At 40.7% G+C, this 23,364-nt stretch overlaps 1 protein-coding gene across 8 annotated transcripts in view; it reads right to left on the bottom strand.

The window, feature by feature from the left end:
• Positions 1 to 23,364, bottom strand: part of SULF1 (sulfatase 1) — a 193,823-nt gene that overhangs the window by 127,004 nt on the left and 43,455 nt on the right. For 3 of the 8 annotated variants that reach the window (XM_038129788.1, XM_038129786.1, XM_038129789.1), the window contains exons 1-2: positions 4,414 to 5,038; positions 3,072 to 3,164 (exon numbers count right to left, since the gene is read on the bottom strand). The exons of 1 other annotated variant lie outside the window; for it this stretch is intronic. The gene's annotated coding sequence lies outside the window, so the exon portion shown is untranslated. Of the gene's footprint in view, positions 1 to 3,071; positions 3,165 to 4,413; positions 5,039 to 23,364 lie in introns of those variants that run through there. 4 more of the 8 variants (XM_038129787.1, XM_038129790.1, XM_038129793.1 and 1 more) reach the window with 4 other exon arrangements.

Below are 23,364 nucleotides of genomic sequence, written 5' to 3'. Positions count from 1 at the left end.
ACAAAGATCTTGCAAGGGCTCTCAAAAGCAGTCTACTGACATAACTGAAATGTGCTAAAATAATTCAGCTAAAAAGAGTGTGGTTTGACTATTAATTTAATAATTACTGTACTGCGTTGTGAGGTGACACTGAATAGAGCCTTGAGCCTTTCCACTTTACAGTGTCATCTCCAAGCACATGACAGCATTGAAGTTGCCCCTCTTGGTAAGAATAACAATGGATTTACTGCACTCTGATCATATGGAAATGATGGATTAAGGCTGGAGCAAGGAAAGTGAAAGACAAAAAAATCCGAGGTGGGCAGAAGAGAATATTACGCTGCTGATCCAGCTGGGAAGGCAGAGTGATGACTTAAGGCTTGTTAAAAGGAGAAGCAGGGTGACTTGCTGCCACTCCTAGGGCACAGCACAGCGGACTGTACCCCCTGCCACTCCTTTTGACTGCTGCTTTCTACACATGTGACTGCTCGGGGACAAGGTCTACAGGTAACAGCCACAACTCAATGGATTATTCACTATGTACATATAGCCCCTCCTCTTCACCTGTAGCCCACTTAATGCAGCTCTACCTGTGATGGAGGCCTTAGGAAATTCTGAAAAGACACTCTTGATCCCATTATCAGTGTCGTGGGTGGGATTACAATGGGGGTGGTAATGGTGGAAATGTTTTAGGAGAGATCTAGTATCAACAGCAGGAGTGGCCACTAATTGGATTCTTTCTATGTCACCGCAGAGCTGTCACGGGACCCTCCTTCTCTGTTAAACACTGCAGCTCTCAAGGCTCTCAGAAAGGAGCTTTCTCAATTGTTATCACATCAGTCTGCCTGCCCACTCAAACACAAATCCCCCAAGGCTCTTTCTAAAGCTAAGAAAATCATGGAACCCATGACTTCCATGACATCTGCAACAAGTGTCCTGCCTCATCAGTGTGAGAATGGGCCCTGACATTATGCAAGGCTCAGACTCCTGATCCTGCATGAACATTTGCTCATATATATTATCCAGTGCAGGATATAAGTTAAACAAAGGTTGATAAAAACCCTGCAAACTGTCAAAATAGTCTGCAATGAAGTGTTTCTAGCCAGAACAGAATTTGCAAATGTTTTAAAATATTTTTTTTCCTTAGCTGTCTAACATCCACTGAGTGTGGGCCTTATAATGGCTTGCACATTTAGGAGCACTGTCCTCAGCATTACAGCATTTTAAATAAACTGTTTTTATCAGTTCCTGACTGGAATAAGAGCGGTTACAACAATTTTCACACTGTTACTTGCAACCTCTAGGATACTTCTGGATTTCTACATGCAATTTTTTTTCCTAACAACGTCTAATTTAGCCTACTTTTCGAAGGTGCATTTACATGCCCTTTGGAAATTCACCAAGGGGTTTTTTTCAATGCAAATTACACCAATCATAATTATTTTTTTCCTCTGAAACAGAGACAAAAATCAATGAAAGGCCAAGGAGACATGCCAAGAAGCAGAAACTGAAGTTGCATATTCTGACGTAATGAGCTCACCCACCTCAATTATAAAGTGCTAAGAAGAGGAAGCCCCTGACAAGCAATAAACTGACACATAATTAAGACAATTCAGGGCAGAACACATTCTAGCTGGAAAACATTTTCTTGTGCACTACTTAACTGCTCAGAGCAGTGAGAGAAAAAAAAAACCATGGTGACACTTTGAAAACTCTATGAAGACAATAAGTATCCCACCTAATTTTCACTAGCTGGGGGAAGAAAGAAACACACCAGCTTTTGTGCAGGTTGCCTCACATCACAAACAGAGTTGATAGTACAGACATGCCTGGTATGTTCAGCATTCCATATCAAGCGAAGATGAATTAGCCGCAACAAAAATGTGTTACAGCTTTCATGCAGCAGTTTATGGATTTTTTTTTTTGTACCTCTGGAATTTTTTACCTTGAGCGTATCATGGAACTTGTACTGTCTCAGATCTTTTCCTAAGATTATTTTTATCTCACTGTGAGGAACATCTTTGTGAGCTCTGAACACTTTTACAGCTGCTACGATGCTAATGGGAACTTCATGTGTGTACCCAGCACAAGTGCTCTCAGGAAAAAAAAAAAGCCAATGTCAAAGGAAGGTATGTAGAAGTCACCATAAATATGTCTTTGAATGTTTACCATCTGGAACAGTAGATTACGTTTTGACAAGAAGCTGGACTGCCCCGTGGGCATTGTCTTTTAAACAGCCCCATCATTATGAAGGAAGGAAAAACATGATTTGCTGTTCCTAGTTTCTCAGCAAGATTTTCTGGCAGTGCTAGAGAAACTAGTTTGTTTTTTTTTTTCCTCCCTAGTAAAACAATAACAAGTTGGGCATGTGTAATTAGCTACGCACTTTCTTTAAAAAATACGGTTTCTTGTAGATCATCTGATCTGTGATCCAACGATACCCACAAAGAGAGATAGATTTCAGCTAGGCAATGACAGCATCAGGCTCTGCAGCTCGCAGTGCTGCACCTCAGCTTTGCTGAAGTCTGAATCTCTGTGTGCTGAAGCTGGCGTATTGAGCTTCTCACTGGACACATTGGGAGAAAGAGGAGAAATCCAATATACAAGACTTGTACGTGGAGCTATAATGAGGTTTTCCTTTGGTATTGTTTTTCATTCTAAGCTTGTAAAAGTTTCCATCACTTTTTACAATGAGAAAGTGTAGACTGTAAGAAAAAACCAAAATGGTCAAATTTATTCACATAAATCTTGGTCTGGTTGCACAGTGATTTTTGGGATTTAGCTAATTCTGTGTTTCAAATTGCTGTGGATGACTTCTGAGGACACATTCGTACTAAAGAGTGTCTTTGAATACACAAGCTGAGAACAACCTGTAAAGAGGCCAAATAATCTGTTCAAGGAAAAAGAGTTAACAAAAAAAGTTGGTTTGAGGCAAAAATATATGTGCAACATGAAACATGGGTTTATGGGCATCGTTACACTGTTGAATACCAAAATCACAAAGCACCAGCTATAAGTCCCCTTGCTCAGCCTACTAAACAGATCTTATTTCAGAACACATTATATACAGTATTATATATAGAATATCTCACCTGTAAGTGGTGAGGACAGTGTTAGATTTCTTTCACAAGTAGGAGGCCAATAATTCATAAGCACCAGAGGTATGTGACAGTTACTGTGAAGAACTGTTAAGGTGCAAAAGAAGCAAATAATATTGTTATTCTGCACAGGAAAACAGCATATTTATACAGCAAATTTTAAACCAAGCAACTCCAAATCAAATAAAAGGCAAAATAATCCATCCTCTAATTTCTCCATCTAGATAATTTAGAATAAAACAATGAAAACATCTTTTCTGATAAGCTAACATACTGTAATTAGTGATAACATTTCTGATTTAGTTAATTTGCTGGGCTTCCCACGCTCCAGACATCAATGAACTTAATAGCGGAATTAAATGAAAATGATAGCAGAGTACTTCCATAACTAATTTCTAATTATATTTCTGCCCCCCTTCCTTCCTAAACATAAATTTTTGCCTACGTCTAATTAACACTTCAGATTGCTAGTTTAGAATCTATAAATATAGCAAGTCTTTAATGATCCATTATAGTGATGCTACTTAGTTTTCAATGACTTGTAAAACTTTCACAAACAGATCTGCAAATGAATTACATCCATCTGCTCTGCTGCAGCTGCAAGAGCAGCATTACATTGTACCCTGCCTTTCCCTACTTTCCTGATTTTCTCTTAACTTTATGCCCATGTGTAAGCCAAACCATCTCGATGCCGATTGTCAGGAGCCCAGGCAGGTCTCTATAAAGGAGTCTTCAAACTTTACAGACATCTCAAACGCACTTTCAAAACATTCTGGTTTGCCTCCCAGCTGAGCCCCAGACAGGCTGCACGCTGCTGAAGCATCCTGCTCAAAACCTAGGAAACACTCTGCCGCGGTCCCTTCTCCCGCCCGACCACGCAGTTTCCACGGCTCTGCTGGAGCACGGAGGCGTCTGCACCCGCGGACACGGCACCCACCCGCGCCCGGCTCCGCTTCCCCCGCGCCGCTCCGGCACACACGTGCGCGCCGAGCGGAGCGCGGAGCCTGCGGGGGGAGCAGAGAGGAGGCTCCCGCAGGGCTGGGATACACCGCTCCAGGGGAGATTTTCCAATCTACACCTCCGAAAGCGTGACCTTAGCGGCGTTAAGAGTGTTAGCTCTATGAAGACAGCCAAGCATCAGGCTGTGCTCGCTGTTATCTGTCAGCCGTACAATAGCAGCATTGATACGGCAGCAGCAACTGGCTTTGACAAGTGTGCTGCGCTAGCATTCCTCTGAAAACCGTGAAGGAGAAAAAAAAAAAAAAAAAAGGAGAGAGAGGGAGAGAGAGAGAGAGAGAGAGGGAGAGAAAGAGGCATGAGGTGCCTTTTACTTTACCTGAACAAAGTGTGCGGTTTTATTTTTCCCTCTGAGCTGCTGGAGACGATTCTTCCCGTTTCTCCCCCAGAGCTAGGTATTTCTTCTTTTGCTTGCAGCTCACACTTGGGGAAGACCACACAGCTCCAGCAAGGCTGCCTCTCTCCCCTAATCCCCACTCGAGTGTGATGACACACACTAACCCCAACCATCTGTTGAAACACGTCCTCAAGCACTCAGCACAGTGGTGTGTCAAGACGGGCTGCCCAATCCAATCGCTGGGGTTGGGTGGCTCTTAAGGAGCTGGAGGCAGAGACAAGGGCAGAAACTATAAGGCTGAGAACTCTTTAGCAAAGTAACCTGAGATTTTGAGAAAGGGCTGCTATTGAAAAAAAGAGCAGAAGGGGGAGGTACTCGCGGGAAGGTAGAGGGAGTGGATTAGTCTGGTGGCCAGTTGTGTAACTTCTCACAACTCCTTGTATTCCCAAGGGACCACTGGGACCCCTGCGCAGTGCGATGCACAGAAGCACAAGAGCAACGCTAAAATGTTTTTGTGGCGGGTCTATTGAGGGCAATCTTCTCCGACAGAGGCTTTCCTCAAAGAGATAAATGATGCAGTTTGAAATCCTGATAAAGTGCGACTGCGGGAGTCGTTTGCACGGCGATGTGACATGTGCATCCCGAAATCCCAGCTCCTTACCCTGCCGCGGTTACCCCGCGGCTGCTTCCAGCTTTCCTGGGAGAACGGCGGAGAAAGGCTAGAGGAGAACCGGGGCGGAGGGCGAGGCGGGGAGAGGAGGGGATAACCGAAGAGCAAATATTTCTGCTTCTGCACTCAGACATCTGCGAGTCCTCTCCCCGAGCCCGCGCTCCCCGGGACGCGGGCTGGCGGCCCCCGCTCCCCGGCGCGCCCAGCGGCTCGGTGGCCCAGCGGCGCACGCTGCTCGCCCGCCCTCGGCCGCTGCAGCGCCCGCTCCGCGCCCGCGGCGCTGCTGTGACAGCTCCGGCCCCGCTCCGGCTGCCGCCCCCGGCCGGGAAGCTGCCACCAGCCTGTTGCTTCCCCCCTTCCCAGCCGCTTCCGCCACCGCCCCGCGGTGTCCTGCGGGATGCGGCCGCGGTTTCGGGAGCGCTGCCCTTCCCCTGGGGACCCGTCACCGCCCCTGTCGGGGCTGGGGGCTCCGCGCAGTGCCGCGGCAAGCCTGGACTGTGTCTAGTCTGTACCTCAGTTTCCCTCTGCCACAAAGCAAGCATTGTTACACCTTCCTCTCAGGGACACTGCCAGGAAAAATCCACTAATTTACAGAAGATGTCCGGGAAGGACAGATAAGGGACACAGAAAAGCTGCTAAGTGCCAAAGAAACAGTTCTTTCCTTTCCCCTCCCTGTAATAGGATAGCGTGGAAGAGAGACTTACAATCTCAAGGGTTTTTACCTCATTACCAAGTGCCTGACTTGACACTTGCAGTAAATCTACATTTCACATTATGACAGATGTTGTGTTTTCTTTGAACTGAAAGGGAAGGACGTTGTTTTGGCATTAAAAGTTACTCTGAAAGTGTTAACATCCAACTTGAAGAAAGGTTTGCAATTGTGAAAAGACACACTCTGCCCAGCTATATGAAAGCCATATGAGAGCCTTGAAATGTTGATTTGGCTTACTCGTTCTTTAATACCTTACACAAGGCTGTGACTGAATGACTAGTGGCAAAGTGAGTACTTAATAAAATGTGAGATTCGAGAGCTGGGGTCTGAGCCCAGACAGCTGTTAGCAAAGCTGACCTGGAAAATAAAGGAAAAAGAAGAAACTGTAGTCACCACTGTATTTGCCTAAATTCTTCCCCAAAGTGATGATACAGTGTCTGTTTCAGCCTATTACTCTGAAACTGCTATCACAGATGTTTGGTATCCACTAAAACACTACTCCCTAATCTGCTAATTCTTGATAAATAAACAGCTGAATATTATTTTCAACAATAATATGTGGTGAAGTAGAGATGCAAGTACTGTCCCTGGGGTACTGTAAGATTCTTAATGTTGCCAATTATATCTTCAGGGCAAGGGTTTGGTTTGATTTTGTTTCATTCTAGGAGACTGTGATCTGTAAACAGCCTGGATAACCTTACATACTCAAAAAGCCCTGGAGACTTTATTGAGCTCATTTGCGTTTTCTTTCGCTGTACTTCTTACCAGTATTGTACAGTAACTGCATTAAAAATCTATAGTGACCAAAGATGTGGAATATCAAAAAGCCCCTCAAATTGTGCTGCATCATCCTGTGTCCTGACTCATTTTCTAAAATGCAGCTCACCTCACAGATGCTCTATGGTTTGTGGGTCAGCTGAGAGGCAAATTCAGCAGGGTTCAACCTCTAACCAACATGAATGACAGATATGTGCATACAATTATTTTATGCTGTGATGTGATATATGCTTATCCAATTTCATTTACTATATCTGAGTACAAATATACACAAGCAAGTTACTGAGCATTTGTCTGACGCACAGGCCGAGATCTGTTGTTTTTATGCCTGTGTAAGTCAGGGGTGCCACTGCTGATGCCTGTGAAGCCACAATACTGTAAAATGGACATGTTTAAAAGGTCCCCTAATTTAGTGTTTTGTATACAGAGACATACTCCCCTCCACATTTCTCTTCACAGGCTCTGCCATGACTTGAAATACAATTTTTTGTCTCTATTACCAGTGTTGGTAATAGCCCTCAAACATCACGCATGATCATGTTTTCACTTAAAAGCTACTGCTGATGTTGTGGGATAATTTAACTGCTTCTTGTGTGACTACTGCCCAATTTAGTTGGCTGTGACAGCTTATAACAGACTTTTCCACCACTTCTCCTCTATGCACACTGCCATCTGCAAAGAGTTTAGGCTTTAAAGGCTGAAATGAAAGCTGCACTGAAGAGCCATACCCGAAATGCTGTTAAAATTATGCATCATAAAACAGGTTCTCAAGTTGACTGTCAAACCCTTGAACTCTTGCTAAGGTCAGGCTGCCCCCACTCACATAAGACTTGTAGCAAAGTGAATAATGCTTTATGCAAATAACTCAAGACAATCCTAATATGCAAGATTAATTGTAGGTAATTGTGATATTGAGAAATAGTCACTCCTGTTTTGTTCCCACAGATAACATGTCCCTCACATAGTAGTTCTAATTGGTTTCCATGGTAGCCAACAGCATCTTTAAGGCAGGGCACTGAGGTTCACTCTGTGTTGCCTAGACTTTAACTCACCACCTTTCCTCCAGCACAGATGGCCTTGGCAGTTTTGTGTGTCAGTGTGGAACATATGCACATAATCACCCACGTGCACCTCTGCTCAAGAACCTCATGTAATTCTCAACTCTGGCATTTTCAGCTCTCAAAAATAATCAAAGGGGATTTTTCATGATTCGTGCAGCAACCTCAGTCTATCTCTCCTGCCAATATGAAGGGAAGATGACTTTTTGTTTCCTTGAATAATTTTATGTCTACCCTGGATTCAATTATTTTTGAAGCGTTTAAATAGGAACAGAAGAGGTTCTAGAACATGACTGTAAATCTACAGACAAATTTACTGTTAAATTCTAGCTTGAAATGCACGCTCATGCATGAATAGCATGCTCATGCGCCTGTTGAGTTTCAATGACATCTCATAAAAAATGACATATAATAAAAAAGCCTTTGAAATCCTGAATTGCAAAGAAAAGATAAATAATTAAAAAAACAATGTTTCTTTCTAAAGATCCCAGCAAACAGCAGGTTCCAAGAAGCACAGGAAGATACGCTTCTTCATGTGGATCACAGTGAAAAACCTGGGAGCTACTTGCTGCAGGATGCAGTGGGGATAAAATGACATCTATTCAAGTGTTTGGACAAGTTCATGGAAAAAAAAATTACTCACAGCAATTAAATACAAATATATAGCTTCTGGTACAGGGAATCCCTGAATCACCTGGAGCAGATCCTGGACAAATATTCTGTGCTTGTCCTATTCTTACACTTTACCCCAGGCATCCACTATTTTCCACTGCTGGAGGGTGCCAAGCTTAGTATACCCATGACTTAGTGTGGCACAGCTGCTCTTTCTTTCTTAAAGAATTTGGCAGTTTTGGGGCCTCATGGTGGGTAGTATAAGAGAGATGAATTCCTTTTAAGAACTTCAGCCAAGATTTTTAGAGGTTGGCTCATAAATCCATGTTCAGGAGCCTTAGTAAAAAAGGTCTGATCAAAAGTATTGAGTATGCAGCAGCTGCTAGTGAAGCCAGCATTTCATTTTCTTTTTCTCCGTATGTGGGCATTCCAAAGTCAGACATAGGCTCATGTAAAATTTGTGAGCTAAATCCCAAACTATATTCTGTACAAAAGTCTGCTCAACTGTTTCTTAACCTGGAGTCACCTAAATTTCAGAAACCCATGGTCTTTTAGAAGTGTTTCCTCCATGCTGAAAGCCCAGCACTGTGCAAGACTCAGGAGTCAGGTACCCCTTCGCTACAGTCATCTAAATTGCTTCAGTGGGCTCTCAGAACTCATCTACCAAACTTGGAGTCATTTGAGTGGCATAGCTAAAGATCAAAAACCTGGCCAGAGGAAGAAGAAACAAATAACTTTTAGGGCATGCAACCATATACCCACTGGGTAGCTTTCTTTTCACTGTCCCTGCTCAAAACCATTCACCCGAACAAAATATTCCAACAATGATTATTCTGTGTAAAAACAAAATAGGGTTATTGTACAAAAATATTGAGAAATTTGGTGAGTCACATACAGCACACATGAAAATGCAGAATTCTGTATCCTAGAACAATTTCCATATTTTCTGGGGAAATGTGCATAGGCCTATACACGCACTCTCTTAGTAGGAAACCATACATGTGCTAGCTACAAAAGGACTGCTTTAGAAATGCATTAAGGGCACAGTTCCAGAATCAGGATTACCTGCCTGTGCATAGCTCTTGTGGGATGGAAGGATATAGACTTCAATTTTTTAAGGAAGCTCTTCTGCCCTGCTCCATCTTCCCTGCAATGGAATCAGATTGTATGGAAGTTATGCCCAGCTACAATCTGTCATAGGACTGCAATACTAAAAACAGCTCCCCTGAGGGGTAGCCAGAACAGAGGATAGAGTGCAGGTGAGACAGACAAAAGATCATAATTGACTCAATTCATCACAGGGCTTTACAATTTGTCAGATTGTTGTCATCACTATCACTTGCCTCCAGAAGAAGATTAATAGTTGAAATAATTGTCAGTCTCAAATTTGTGTTTCTTCACTCACACCCACTCTCAAAACACTGATTCTTTTTGATTACTATTTCTTCTAAGGTAACTCCCTCATTAGTGGTTGCATAGTAATTAACTACTGAACAAGGTCACTGCAATAAAAAGGCACGTGTCTTACCCTAGCAGAAGAGCTGATTAGATTTGGCATAGCTATTTTTTTTTTAGTATCCCAGAATTAAATAAAGAAGACAAAAAAAACCCAAAAAACCAACAAATAAAAACCCAGTGTATTTGTCATGTCATTGTTAAGGAAAAAGAAAATAAAGCCAGCAAAAGTTTTTCCAAGCTAGAGCCTAATATGACGATTTAATGCACCAAGAAGCTGTGGTTCTTCCCTTCTCAGCTGCCAGCTGGCCACGAGTTTCAACTCCAGCACAGTAAACAAGTGATCACTGCGTCTGGGAAGAGCTCAACACACCAGACAGCTGGAAAATAGGGGCAACTATAGGCAGGAAAATCAACAGATTTAACCAGTCTGCACAAGGTAGGTGATCCCATTCTCAGCAGTAGGGAGCACACCAAGGAGAGAGTATATATGGAGTCTGTAAGGTTTTAAAAGTGTGAGAACTCAGAGAGCAACATGCTCTCAGAACTTGTGCTGACTTCACATTTTTGGACAGAGTTCAATTTCATTACTGAAAAAAATTTGAGGTAAACCATCCAATACTAAACAAAAATTGAAAAAATGCCAAAAATTTAGAAGCCAGAATGTCTCATAGCTTTTAATGTTAACTATTAGTAAAGTGATGAGCAGTGGTCATCTTTAGGTCCCTCCCTCTTACATAATTATCATCTTTGCTCCTACTCAAAACTTTCAGCCTGAAAAAATTGCAATAAGAAAGAATGAAGGATTTCGATGACTCCATGTTAGACTCACCAAAATCAGGAGAAGTTTAATTATGAAGGTTTAATATTACTCCTCCCCCTTTGAGCATACTCCTAATATTGCACATAATCAAGGTACTACTTGCCTAAAAAAACCAACTATGTTCATGGTGTTGTTCCGGACAGAGCGTGGGAATACACACAGTTTAACATACAGATCCATTTTTTTCCTAGAGAGTCAAGGAAGCAGCAGCCCCTGTAGCCCTTTTATTTTTATAATAACAAAGTATCAGCAAATCCCATAACAATTTAGGAAAACATTTCATTTAACCCTTTTGTGATCTCATCTCAGACACAACGATGAGAATATTTGGGAGCAGACAGAGCAGACACATTGCAGGACCAGCTATGCCTCCGTGTACAGAAATTTTTGTATAGTAGAAGGGACCTTTCAGTCTCACTTCTGTTCTCACTGAGAAAAGAGGCCAATATGCTTACCTTGCCTCACGTATAATTAACTTTACAGTTACACCTGCTAAGACAATTAACCTCAAAGAAATTGGCATCTCATGTAAGGACATACAAATAGACAGGTAAGGCAGTGCAGCCATGACATCTGGCAGACTCATTCAAGGCCCTCCTGATCATAAATCATGACATAGCCATAACACCTAAGGTAAGCACAACTAAAGTAATAATGGAGTTTTATGCCACCAAAAGAATGATAAAGCAGTATTCACTGCATGGAGAAAACTTGATTCCAGCAAAAGTATCCTTAGCTTTGTCTTGGATGTAACCATTACCTTCTCCTGCCCATGGAAATGACTTAAATGACAATACCCATCCCTAAAAAAAGTATGTGTAGACATGTATAGGTAATGTGGATTAGTAGAATGAAATATATATGTATATAAAACATATATATATATATATTTACATGTGTATATAATTCTATATCTAAATTCTTGTTACTGGATCTAAATTAGGGATACCATAGATTGAAAGCAAAATTAAACCATAATAATCCAGTACATTTAGAAATATGACATTTAGAGAACAATTCAAATGTTCTAAAAAAAGGGGAAAAAGAAGGAAAAGGGGAAGGAAAGTTACCATGACTATCCCACCAACCCAAGCCACTTGCCATTCTTTTTGTAGGTGCCAAAATCCTATAAGTTTGTCATTCTACTGCCAAAACCTCTAATTCACCTCCTGAAAACATCTATGCCTCACATCCTGTGTCAGTAAAAAAAAAAACAAACAAAAAAAAAAAAAAAAAAAAAGAAAAGAAATTAATTGTAGAGAAAACTGAAAAAGTGAGGTCAGAGTGAAAACTGAAAGGTAATATTGAGAAAGGCCAAGAGAGAAGAGTTAATGTGGGGTGGTGAGTTGCTGGAAGACATTATGATTATTTTGCAGGTCAGAACAATCATTCAAGATGCATAAAAATTGCAGTGTTGGTCCAGTATTGCTGTTGCTGAGGGCTTTCAGTGCTAATGGAAAAAGAGTTCTCATTTCTTTCCAGGCAGGGCTAGTTTGGGCAGAGTGAGTGATACCATCCAAGGGTCTCAATGCATAGCAGATTGTTCAGCTGTATTGGCTAGCTGTAACTGTGCTCTCCAAAGGATAGACAAAATTCAGTGTTGTAGCAGTGGCAGAAGGATTTGGGGGAGGAAGGAAGGAAAAAGGTGTGGTACTTTGTAGAGCAAGAATGTATTAGTCAAATTTCAGAAAGTAAAAGAGGCTGAGGGCATTCAAGCTTATTGGCAGGGGATTGAAAGGACTTCAAAGAAAGAGTAAAGGTTTGAAGGGGCTAGAAAAAGGTCCTAGGGGAACATCATCATTGATCCACCTCAAGGAGGTTTTCAGAAAAATTTGAAAAAAACCAACCCTGGGCTGCGGAGCCTGCTGGACATGGCATTTCCAGCATGCTGCCACGGCTGTGGGTCAAAAGAGAGACTTCTGTCCCTTTTGCTGGTCTGTTCCTCTCTGTACTTTCTCTTCAATTGTGGCACAGAAGGATCTTGTTCCTCATGGCTTCCCCTTTTCTCTCTCAGTACCCACCACTCTCCTCCACTGCCCTTTGACACAGCAGCCATATTTCCCCTCTTTCCTGGAGACAGTCCCATGGCACTTCCCAGACTGTGAGCACTAAAGGGCAAGGGACACAGGGGAGAGGAAAGGGTCAGGACTGAAAGAGACAGACTAGAATTCTGGCTGGAAAAGCACTTTCTGCTTCTGATGCCACCATGGGCCTGAGTACCCCTTCTGGCCCCCTTTGTCCCTCTTGGTCCACACAAAACCTTCTACAGCAGCAAAGGAAAACTCCCAACAGATCGTCTCATCTGCTGTCCTTAGGTTGACACTTACCCAAAATCTCCTGTCATGGCAAATGTAATTATTATTTACTCTCAGTGGTAATTTAGGGCACTGAATCTTTTCCAAGCTTATGTCAGTAAAATTGAATTTTAGAGGGACTGGAGCAGGAAGTTGTACTATTTGCCTGGCTGGTTTACTTTGTTTTTATTTGAATTCCATATTCGGTTGAAGGGAGGGATAAATATTTTCCCTCTTCATTCTGGTATCAATGAGTAGGAAGGTAGAACCTGCTTGGTTAGATTAATGTAAAAGGCAGAGCTGTTCTTTCTTATGTACTGTCCTAAGGGATTCAGAATACTTTTTAAAATTGGCTCATTCTCTTCCCAAGGCTGTACACATAGTTCTAAAAACAGGACAGAAATGCCATTTTGCAACTAGTTTCGAAACTTGTTTTTAATCTGCACTTTAATAAATCCAAGGCCTTTCTAACATTTTCTTCAAACTGGATGCTATCAGGGAGTCACTGAAAAATCAGAATTTGCAAGAGAACTGTAGTAAAGGCTGTTGTTTGGTGTACAGTCCAACAATTGGCTCCCCAGAGGTGGCTTGGAGCTATACTCCAGCTGCAGGTGATGCAGCTTCCAAGGACAGGTTCACATCCAGCAAAAACCTCTGGCAGGAACAACCCATTATTTTCTCTAGTTCTGCTCACATGTCTCTTGTTCTTGCTGACTCCTCTGTGTAAACAATAGCAGACCACTTTGGTGGTTTTCTGAGTGGCTAAATTTTACTCAGGTTTAATCAGACCACAAAGATATGAAAATGATAGTGCTGACACATGAGAAGGCACAGAGCCAAGGGAGAAAAAAAAATAAGATTCATCTTTCTTCAGAGACAATCTCATCTTAAATGGGCTTAAGTTGATCTTAAAATCAAATTTTAGAACTCACACAAACTCAAGATGAGTCAAACTGGAGAAACTTTACCATGGCCACCTCCTCTGGGATGGCACTAGGGACAGAAAATGTTCTACTAATGTGCAGTTGTCCCACTACAGGATATGAGACCTGTCCCTCAGATGCTGAATTATCTCAAGAGGCAATCTTCAGATAACAAGAATTATTTTTAGGTTTTAGCCCTGATGCTATTTAAACCAGTCTAATCAACAATAAAAAAGTTTCAGTGGAGTTGAGCTTGATTTCCTCATAATGATAGACTGAGGTTAGAGTCTCTGCCATGCTTGTTGGAGACACGAGAAGGCTGACCTTTCCTGTCAGGAAGATAGCCTGACACAGGAACTCCTTAAATAATCTCGCTTTTGCTGGAGGTCTATTCTGCCAAAGAGTACCCTTTTGAAGACATCTCTTTGGTTCTCAAGAAGGCCAAGACGGTATTTTCCAGATGAATGAATATAGAGGTTTTTATACCCACTTGTAAGGGTTTTTAAACCTGATTACACCCACTGTGTGTTTTCATGACTTTGCTTCGTAGGTGGTGGTAAAGTGGTCTACCTGAACTTTCTCAGAAGAAAAAGGAACTATATTTTATATATATGTAAATATATGCATGTACATTTACACACACCATATTTTACTACATTTAAGATTTTTCCTATTAGTTGAGTCCCTGAGCAAAAGAAAAAGGCTTTTAACCAGTAGTTTTTTCCAGAAGCAGCTGACAGCCTGACTAAGCTTGGTGCTTTTACAGCCTTTCCCTGCAGTGGGACCAAGCAGACAGATCATTTCACTGAAATAAATCATGCTTACCCTTCTACAAAAATTCCTTTCACACAAACCAATCCACAGCAGTGCCAGAATTATAAGTAGCAATGTGATGGCTGATCAATAACTGTGTCACAGAGCTAATAAATAAAGATATGCCAACAAACGACTAATTGCAGGATCTCGATCCCTGCCTGTCTTGAGCTGATGTGAAATCCCCCCAGGTGAAAGTGGTGGAGTGGAATTCACTGCCTAGTTTAGAAGCAATTTTGAGCTAGAGATCTGATCTGTTCTCTTGTGATCTTTCTTAGGAAAAAGAAGAGAAGTATTTTATCAATGAGTGACAGTAATCATTGGCATATCATCAGGCCTTTTTTAAACCTCTCCATTTGTGGTGAGTTACTTATTAAAATAAAAATTGGTCATTTTTACTGGGACAGCATAGTTTCCTGCAATTTTTTTTTCCATTCAACTGTTATTCCCAAAATTAGCACAACGTAAGGCAGCCTGTGTTAACTCTTTCTTATGCTAAACAGGCCTTGTTAGTTTAACAGAACAAAAGCTTTGATTGTAAGTGCAAATATGTGTGAGAATCTAGAGTCAAAGCACATTGGTGGCTTTTTTTTTTACTGAATGACTTGCTTTGGTGCAAGTTTCCAAATAAAGATTTAATTGCACCCACTTGCATCAATTACAATATCAAAGCACATAAGTTATAAAAACAGAAGGTGCGGACACAATGGCTATTTCAGAGTCTGTTTTGAAAACAGATTAGACAGAGTTATAATGATCATTTCTTCAAAAGAATTTAGAGATTATCAGAAACAGAACAGACTGTGGATTTTAATTGAAAACTCACTTCAAATTCTTTGTATCCCTCTACTCCAGCCTGGTCTCCTTCACAGCTTTTAACAAAATAGTTAATAAGTGGGTTTAACAGGGGGGATTTGAAACCTGGAGATAAATACAGTTGCACTACCCAGTTCTTAATATTGCAGTGCCTGTGGTACCTTTGGGTGATCTCATTTCCTGCACTTACACTTTGACGTAATCACACTTAGCACCTGTACGTACAACTCAGCAATTCATTCCAGAAACACAGACACTCTTCGTGGGCCCCTTGGATTTGAGAATAGCTATCTGTACCTTTCCAAGGAGAAATCTCACTCCCATATGCTTGAAAACCCTTTGTGGTTCTGAAATTTCAGTTTCTCTTTCCAGAGAGAAAAAAAAATCAGCAAAAATAAGAGACCACCTTTTTATATTTTGAATATTAGTAATCTCAAAGACATTTGTTTTGATCATGGAAATTCACTGGAAGTTGTTCTTGATAAACATTGTTTATGCACATAGAGTGCATATTATTAAAAAGAAGTGACATCAGTGATGCTTTTGAGAAATAGGGAGACATTTCAGCCTCATCTAGCAAAATCAGAAGTGTTTAACTAGTATTGCTTAATAGTTGTTAGATCAAGATGTAAACACACGTAAGTTCCTCTACATACTGATTGTTGCAAAGTCAGGAATATATTGAAAAATATAGAAAAAGTTGGTATTCTGACTGACAGAAGGTACTCCTTTATGAACACGATGTGTTAATTAGGTCACATCATTTTTTCTTATGCAGAAATTGTATTTTCTGAGGTTCTTTATTTCCACCACCAGAATGATGATGCAGACATCCCAGGAAAGGCCCTTCATGTACCATGTTTTCTGAAGACTCCCATTCCAAATTAAGCCTCACCTCTTGCCCATAGGGTGAGATCTGGTGATTCTTGCTAAACACACAGATTTGGTTTCTCAATTGTCCCCAGTTCCGTGCCAGGGCACACCACTGCTTTGCTGTCACAGTCCTTTCAGCTGCTCAGAAACTCTGTGTTGGCCTGGGGTCCCACTTCTGGGGCACCCCAGTTCTAAAAATGCAGAAGACATCTCCTGTATCCATGTAGTACTCTTATTGAGCCTGCCTCGGCAAAAAAATCCGTCCCAATGACTGAACAAACCCTTCGGAAAAATTGTTGCCTCCCAAAGTTACTTGACTTCTTGCTCTTCTTAAACTTTGAGCTGATTTTTATCCATGGTTTCTGTCATTGCAAATTTCTCTGAGGGGATTAAGCATTTTAATCACACTGACATGAAAATATTCAGTGATATGTCCATTGCATAACTGATAATAAAAATTGAAATATTCTAAAAATATCAGTTAATTTAGAGTATCAAGGACACCTTCAAGGGTACTGAAGGATTAGCAGTCAGAGCCAAAGATAGTCAGGTGGCCAATTCAAACACATTACAAAACCTTTCTGAAAAGTAAAATAGCACTGTGGTTTTACATCAGATTGTATTTCCATGCAGTTCTGTCACTGTCTTTTTTTATATAATAAGCAGTCTCGGAAACAACTTTAGCAATCACCTACATCTCACACAAGAACAAACGCTGGCCTGACAGGAGCTGGGGTGGACGTGCTTCCTACAGTCCCTGAGGAGCTGCTTTGCATCCTCTGGCAGGCAGAGATGGCTGCCCTGGCACACAGCAGCAGCCGGCGAGGGATGAGTGTGGGGACACCTCTCACAGCAAAGCTACTGCAGGAAAGACAGGCAGGAAAATCTCTGAGTGCATAGGGTTGGAACAGCAACATATTTTGTTCATGATAGACTTATCCCTAGTGGCTTGAGTTTCAGGCAAAAGAATGTATCTCCCTGCATAAACCTAATTCACCTACTTTAACAAAGAGGAAGCGTGCACCCCAGATAACAAGAGCCATGATGACATCTAGCAATTTCTCCTAACTTTGGTGCATGGCAAGGAAGCTAAATAGGTGTCAGAAGAAGGGTGGTGTGAAGAATGGGGTGCCTGACATGCCGGTGTGTTCCCCTCAAGGTTCATGAGCATGGGCCAGGCAAGCACCTCATGTCTAAAGTTGCCACTGAGGTCACGACTTCTAATAATTTCCCTTCACTTCCACACTCTCCCCAAAGCATGTCACTATTGCTTCCTGGATTTCAGATGCAATGCTTTATCTTTGAAAAAATAAACAAACAGTGGGAGAAGGACACACTGTTTTAGAGACAAGGTGACTGAGTGTCTCAGAGACCTTTAAACAAAATAGCAGAAATTCTACCAAATCGCCTATTGGTTTTATTTACCTGGTATTCAGGGCTGAGAGGTTTCAAAGTCAAATGACTGTAATGAGTCTTTAAAATCCATATTTGGGTAGATAAACAGATAGTGCTGAGCACTGCTGTTGTCTCCACCTTGTAAGTGATAAGTAAATGGCTTCCAGGAATTGAGCAGCCACTCGCTCAGGTAAACAAGTCAGTGGCTCTGGTGAATATAAATACAATGGGAATGGGAGTTAGCTCTGGGAAAGACCCTGGTATAGAAGAGTCACACACTTTCTGCTTTTACATTTTAAAAATAAGCAGTGGAAACAGTGTTTGTCCCATCCTCCTGCCCTGTAATGCTTGATTAAAAATATAGAACAAATGAAACTTAAAAGCAAATTATCTAAATTAATAAAGGTTATTGGCAGAAGAGGGAGAACATTTTTGAGCTCCAAGTTTAATAGAAATGAGCACAGAGACACTTTGCTAGCCAAACTGTGCAGCTAACCTCAAAGGCTATGAGGTGCTATGCTTAAAAAATGCATTGTAGAGGTTTTCTCATTTAGGGACAAGCCCAGCAGGACAACACTGGTGTGCAGCCAGGAGATTACTCTGAAATCACACCAGAACTACACAGCAGAATTAGCATCACAGTCTCTGGGGAACAGCTCCCTTTTGGTCAAAGTATTTTACAGATAGGTTGCCAGGAGCTGAAGTCCAGTGGAAACAGCAGTTCCCAAACTAGGACTCACCCTCTCTCTGGGAAAGAAGGGGGGGGTATGAGAGATAATGTCAGGGCTGCAAAACTGAGATGAGTGGCTGTAATCCTGAATGCTGGATGCTGAATGAGTTGGGGAGGAAAGGGGAGAGAAGGGTCATGAACGGTAGAACTCACTTGGGAGAATGGCACAGGAAAAACAGTTTGGGAAATGCTGCAGCAGAAACCTTTTTTTCCCAAATCCCTCCTTTTCCATTGTTGCTTCCTTGAACAAAAGCAGCCCATGCAAAGACAAGGGCTTAAAACTAAAAGGACTGACACATATTTCCTTGTCTCAGTATCAAATATCTCCTGTGATATTTACAATTCTTATACCATAAATAGAAATGCTTGAACACAGAGCTCATTTCCTGGTTTCTCAGAAAATGACATCCTCTTCCTTCTTGCCAGTTTCCCACATCTCTCTGTGCTTAATGCTGGTGGCCTGCTTTTCCCCACCATTGTACTGGTTCTCTTTTCCAGCAGCCACAGCCTCACATTCAGTAACCTTTGCCCTTCCATTTGATCAGAGCCAAAATGCCATCTTTAGAAAGCTAACGTACCAGAGAAAATGGAAATATGAAGCTGGGCTGCCCACCATGCTATCTTATCCTGTTTCCACTGAGGTTTATTTTCTGCAATACACCTGTTGATTTTAAATTCATGAAAGATTTTCTAAATGTACTGAAGCATCTGAAGACTCAGGATCTCTTTAGGAGCAGAGCCCCTTTTAAAACTGAACCTCTATTAATGTGTTAAATTGGAGGCAGAGCAACTATTTACTGAAAAAGAATAGTATTTTACCTGCAGGTTTCTTTGAAGTCTTCTTGTCATTACTAGAAATTTCACTGAATTATCTTCCATCCCCCAAGTCAGCTTTCTGCTGACACAAGAGAGCTTCACCTTCTTTTTGATCCTACAAGTGAAGCCATGTGGAAATGATTGAGAGTGACGTCACAAGTTCAGCATTATGATTTAAATTTAGGATTGAGCAGAAGGAGGGGAAAAAAATTACATGCATCCATGATTACTGTGTTTGGGTCATTCAGATACAGGCTTAAAAAAATAAGGTCTTGTCTCAGTGAATATGGAATGGGCCATGGAATCTTTTAATAGGAACTCTTCTTTGCCTGTATGTATGTATGTATGTATGTATGTATGTGTGTATATATCCAAAAATTTGGCTTCTTCCACAGTCTTCCATTGTTTATGTGACTTTTTGATTGCTGTTGTCAGCACTAGAGGTAATAGTATTTTGGTGATGCTGTATGTAAATAAGTTTTAGACCTTTCAAAAGGAGAAGTGTATGTCACCATAAGTTCCAGGCCTCTTTTATACTCACAAAATCTAGAGATTGAAAAACTCAAACCACTGAGTTTAAAACACTCACTCATAATTATTAGTAATTAATGTTAAATTCAGGTAATTGGAAGGTTACCTTTTTAGAACAAGCATTTATACACAGGAGAAGCTGAATAAGTAAATCAAGGGTCAGAAAAAACAGCTTGAAGGGACAAACTTAAGGAACTCTATATGTTTAGCTCATTACAACTAAGAGGGGACTGGCCAGCTTTGAATCAGGAGACCACCAGGAAGAAAGATCCTCGGTTCCCCAGCAGAACTGGGAGCAGTAACAGAGGCTGGTGCTTGAGGTGAAATGGCAAGGTGGTACATTCACGTTTTCTGAGCTGAAGTAATGCTCCACTGAAACTCAGTACCACAAAAATGCCATCTCCACATGTCATGAAGAATACAAGTGGGCTTTTAGGAGACTTATATCAGTTGATTTTGCTTTCTTCTCTGATTTTTATTGCATTCACAGAATCATTAAGGTTGGAAAAGACATCTAACACCATAGAGTTCAGATCAGAGGAAGCTGGGAAAAATGTGATACAAGGGATTGTTTGTTCACTTTAAATTGTGGTACCTTGGAGAGGTTGTGAGAATATATGATATTATATGATATGATAATATGATATGATATGGTATATGATATGTCGTGTCATGTCATGTCATGTCGTGTCGTGGTATGTTATTTTTAAGCCAGAGATCACTGGCATCTGAAGAAGAATTTTCCTAGTAGAGTTTTATATCAATATGAGTAGTGAGGGTTGAGGACACAACAGAGCATCCAGAAGCATCATAGCAGGCGCAAAAATGTGTCACAAAAGACACAGAAGACATGAGACCTACACAGAGAGTTTACTTCTTTGAACTTTCAAGCAAGATAATAGATACATACGTTTTCTTAAATAGTGGTCAGTATCTTTTGCCACTAATGAATAATGTTAATTTCTAACCTCTGATTCTACAGTAAGTTCATACCAAAAGCATACAAATATTTTTCTGTATGTGAATACCTAGATTCCTATACAGTAATGAAAACTATTAATTAAATCTCCCTTGTACCACACACATACCCCATTAGCAGATAAATGAATGAAACAAAAATGTTCAGCCTCATTTCATTGTTTAAGCTTTTCCTTGCTCCTCCAGGGATACTCATGTCAATGTCTTAATAAGACAAGGACAATCATTTCCATGCCTGAGAACACGTGCTCAAACTCAGGAAACTGTGCATGAAGTGGGATAGGACTTGTGTGCTTTCTCAGAGGGAAGAAGTGTGGTAGCTCCTTATTGTTCCTTATCCACAGTTAACTTTGGCAAGCAATCAAACAGATATTAGCCAAAAAGACAAACATATAACAAACTAATGAAGTGGCTTTGGAAGTACCTGTTGTACTAATTCACAGCTGATATTGTTGCTAACATGCAAAAGTTTCCTCAGAGTTCGCTACTGTAGAGCACAAGGTGATTTCCAGTTAGGATACTGATTAATCCATCTTGCTGCAAGTGTTTATTGCCTTCCCAAGTAGTCCTTTAACTTGACCATTACAGAACTTGAAGTGAGATGTGGTCTTTATGAAAGCAATGTTTCCAAATGGAATAATTTGGGAAAAGTTATACAATAAGTACAAGTTTCAAAAAAATAAAGAGATGTATTACATATTATATATTAACAATAACATGGGAATTTGTATTAGTGTCACTATCTAGTAAAAATAAAAGATGGCATGCAAAATTTATTTTGCCCCTTTCCAGGCACTTCTTTGTACCTTTAGTTAGAGATGAGAACCGTCAATCTTCAGGTCCAAAAGCTGGCCATAGGATGAGGTCCCTTCTCAATCTGTGCTAAGCAAATGGGAACACTTTCCTTGCTGGAGCTGCAGTCCCCTTTCAGTGGGAATTTCCATATGGTGTCAGGCCAAAGCAGAGCATGCACTACATGCAGTTGCTTCTGCACAATGAGAAGTTTTCTGTAACTCTTAAGTCCAGGGCCATTTTTGGTCTGCTTTTAAATCACCATGATGGCACCCCAGGCTTCCTTCTTTGCCACCAGTTTTCTTCCATATCTACCCTGGTTTTCTTAAGCTTACCAGACCACATGTCTTTGATGGAGCCACCCCATTGTATATCCCACCCATCCCTGAGCTGTAGCCTTGAATCTAACTGCTGTAGAAATTTAATTTGAGACATATCTTTTCTGGGACAGAAATTCCATACTTCTTTAAAGGCATCCAGTGAAAAAGAAGTCTCTGAACTTAGACATTGATTTCAATGAGGATTTTGCCTGTGTATGCACGGCAGAACTGAGCTATTAACTGCTGATAAAGGACTAGCTCTTTCAAATATGGTTTTTACTTTGATGGTTTTTTAAGGAGGAAGTTGAAAGAATTCAAAAGAACATTTAGATTCAATGATCAAGTATTAAAGGCACTTAGAAGTTCTCAAATTAGGGTGTCATTTAATAAGGCATGGGTCACATACAAATTTAAGACTATATTTGGGGAGAATTCTGAAGAGAATTTTGAAGTTTCCCAGATTATCATAATTCTGGTTGAAGTCATTTGTCTGAGATTTTATGTGGTTTTAACAGTTTTGACACCATCAATCTGGTTTTATAGACATATTAAAAAAAAAAATAGAAAAACTGACAAGACCCTGATGTTCCCCAGAAAAAGTCTATAGCATTTATTAAGAGGCTGGATTCCCTGCCTCTAAAACAAAATTCAGTAATTTTGTAATTATTTATAAATAAATAAAAATTCTGTTTGAAGAGCAGCTACAAAGGGATGGAGAAGAGAAATCTAATACAATAGCTATTTATTTCTTAGTCAGCAGTGGGATGTTCACTGCTAAGTGAAGTGTAGTTCACAGCTATTGCACTTTAAAAACCACTTTTCTATTTATAAGCTATCCCAGTGTCCTTTGACTCTTATCAATCTCATAGATTTACCTTGTCTGTTTTGCATGCTTTTTCCTGCCTCATTCAGGAATCTGCAGCTTTCTGTATTAGTGAGGTTGTTTCTTCCTCCTTCTTCTGGATTGTGATGGACAACGTGTTAAATTAATGCACAATCTTTCTTCAAGTCTAGTAAATATCAAGTAACGTCTGGGGAAATCTGCACCTCCCTTGCAGCTCTGGGAAGGTACACAATCAACCCAGCTGACATGTCAGAGCTGCATGTGGATGGAACACATTCAGTGCAGTGGAATTTTCTGCAGTTCTTATATATATATATATATATATATATATATATATATATATATATATATATATATATGTGTCAGCCAGTTGTAGATAGATTTTCAAAAGGCTGTAGAGGAATAAAACATTTTTATTCCTTGTTGCCAAGTTTAGTCTCTTACTGGGAATATTGTTTTGTATAAATAATAAAACATTGAAGCCAAAGCAAAACTCTTTCTTTAGACCCGATGGTCATTACATTTCTCTGGTCTATTGCTCATGTCCCTGTTTCAAGTTGCACAGCATGGCACTTTTTAAGCTGATGTAGTAGATTTCAGGTAAATGATGTAACCAGCAGGCTTCTCTCAGAAATCCATGGAAACAATTCCAGGAGATCATTTGTTTGTTCTAATTTTCATTTCTTGGCCATGTGTCGCCT

This window comes from Motacilla alba, chromosome 2 (genome assembly GCF_015832195.1).
Source record: "Motacilla alba alba isolate MOTALB_02 chromosome 2, Motacilla_alba_V1.0_pri, whole genome shotgun sequence".
Taxonomy (NCBI): Eukaryota; Metazoa; Chordata; class Aves; order Passeriformes; family Motacillidae; genus Motacilla; species Motacilla alba.
This window is presented reverse-complemented; position numbering and strand designations above follow the sequence as displayed.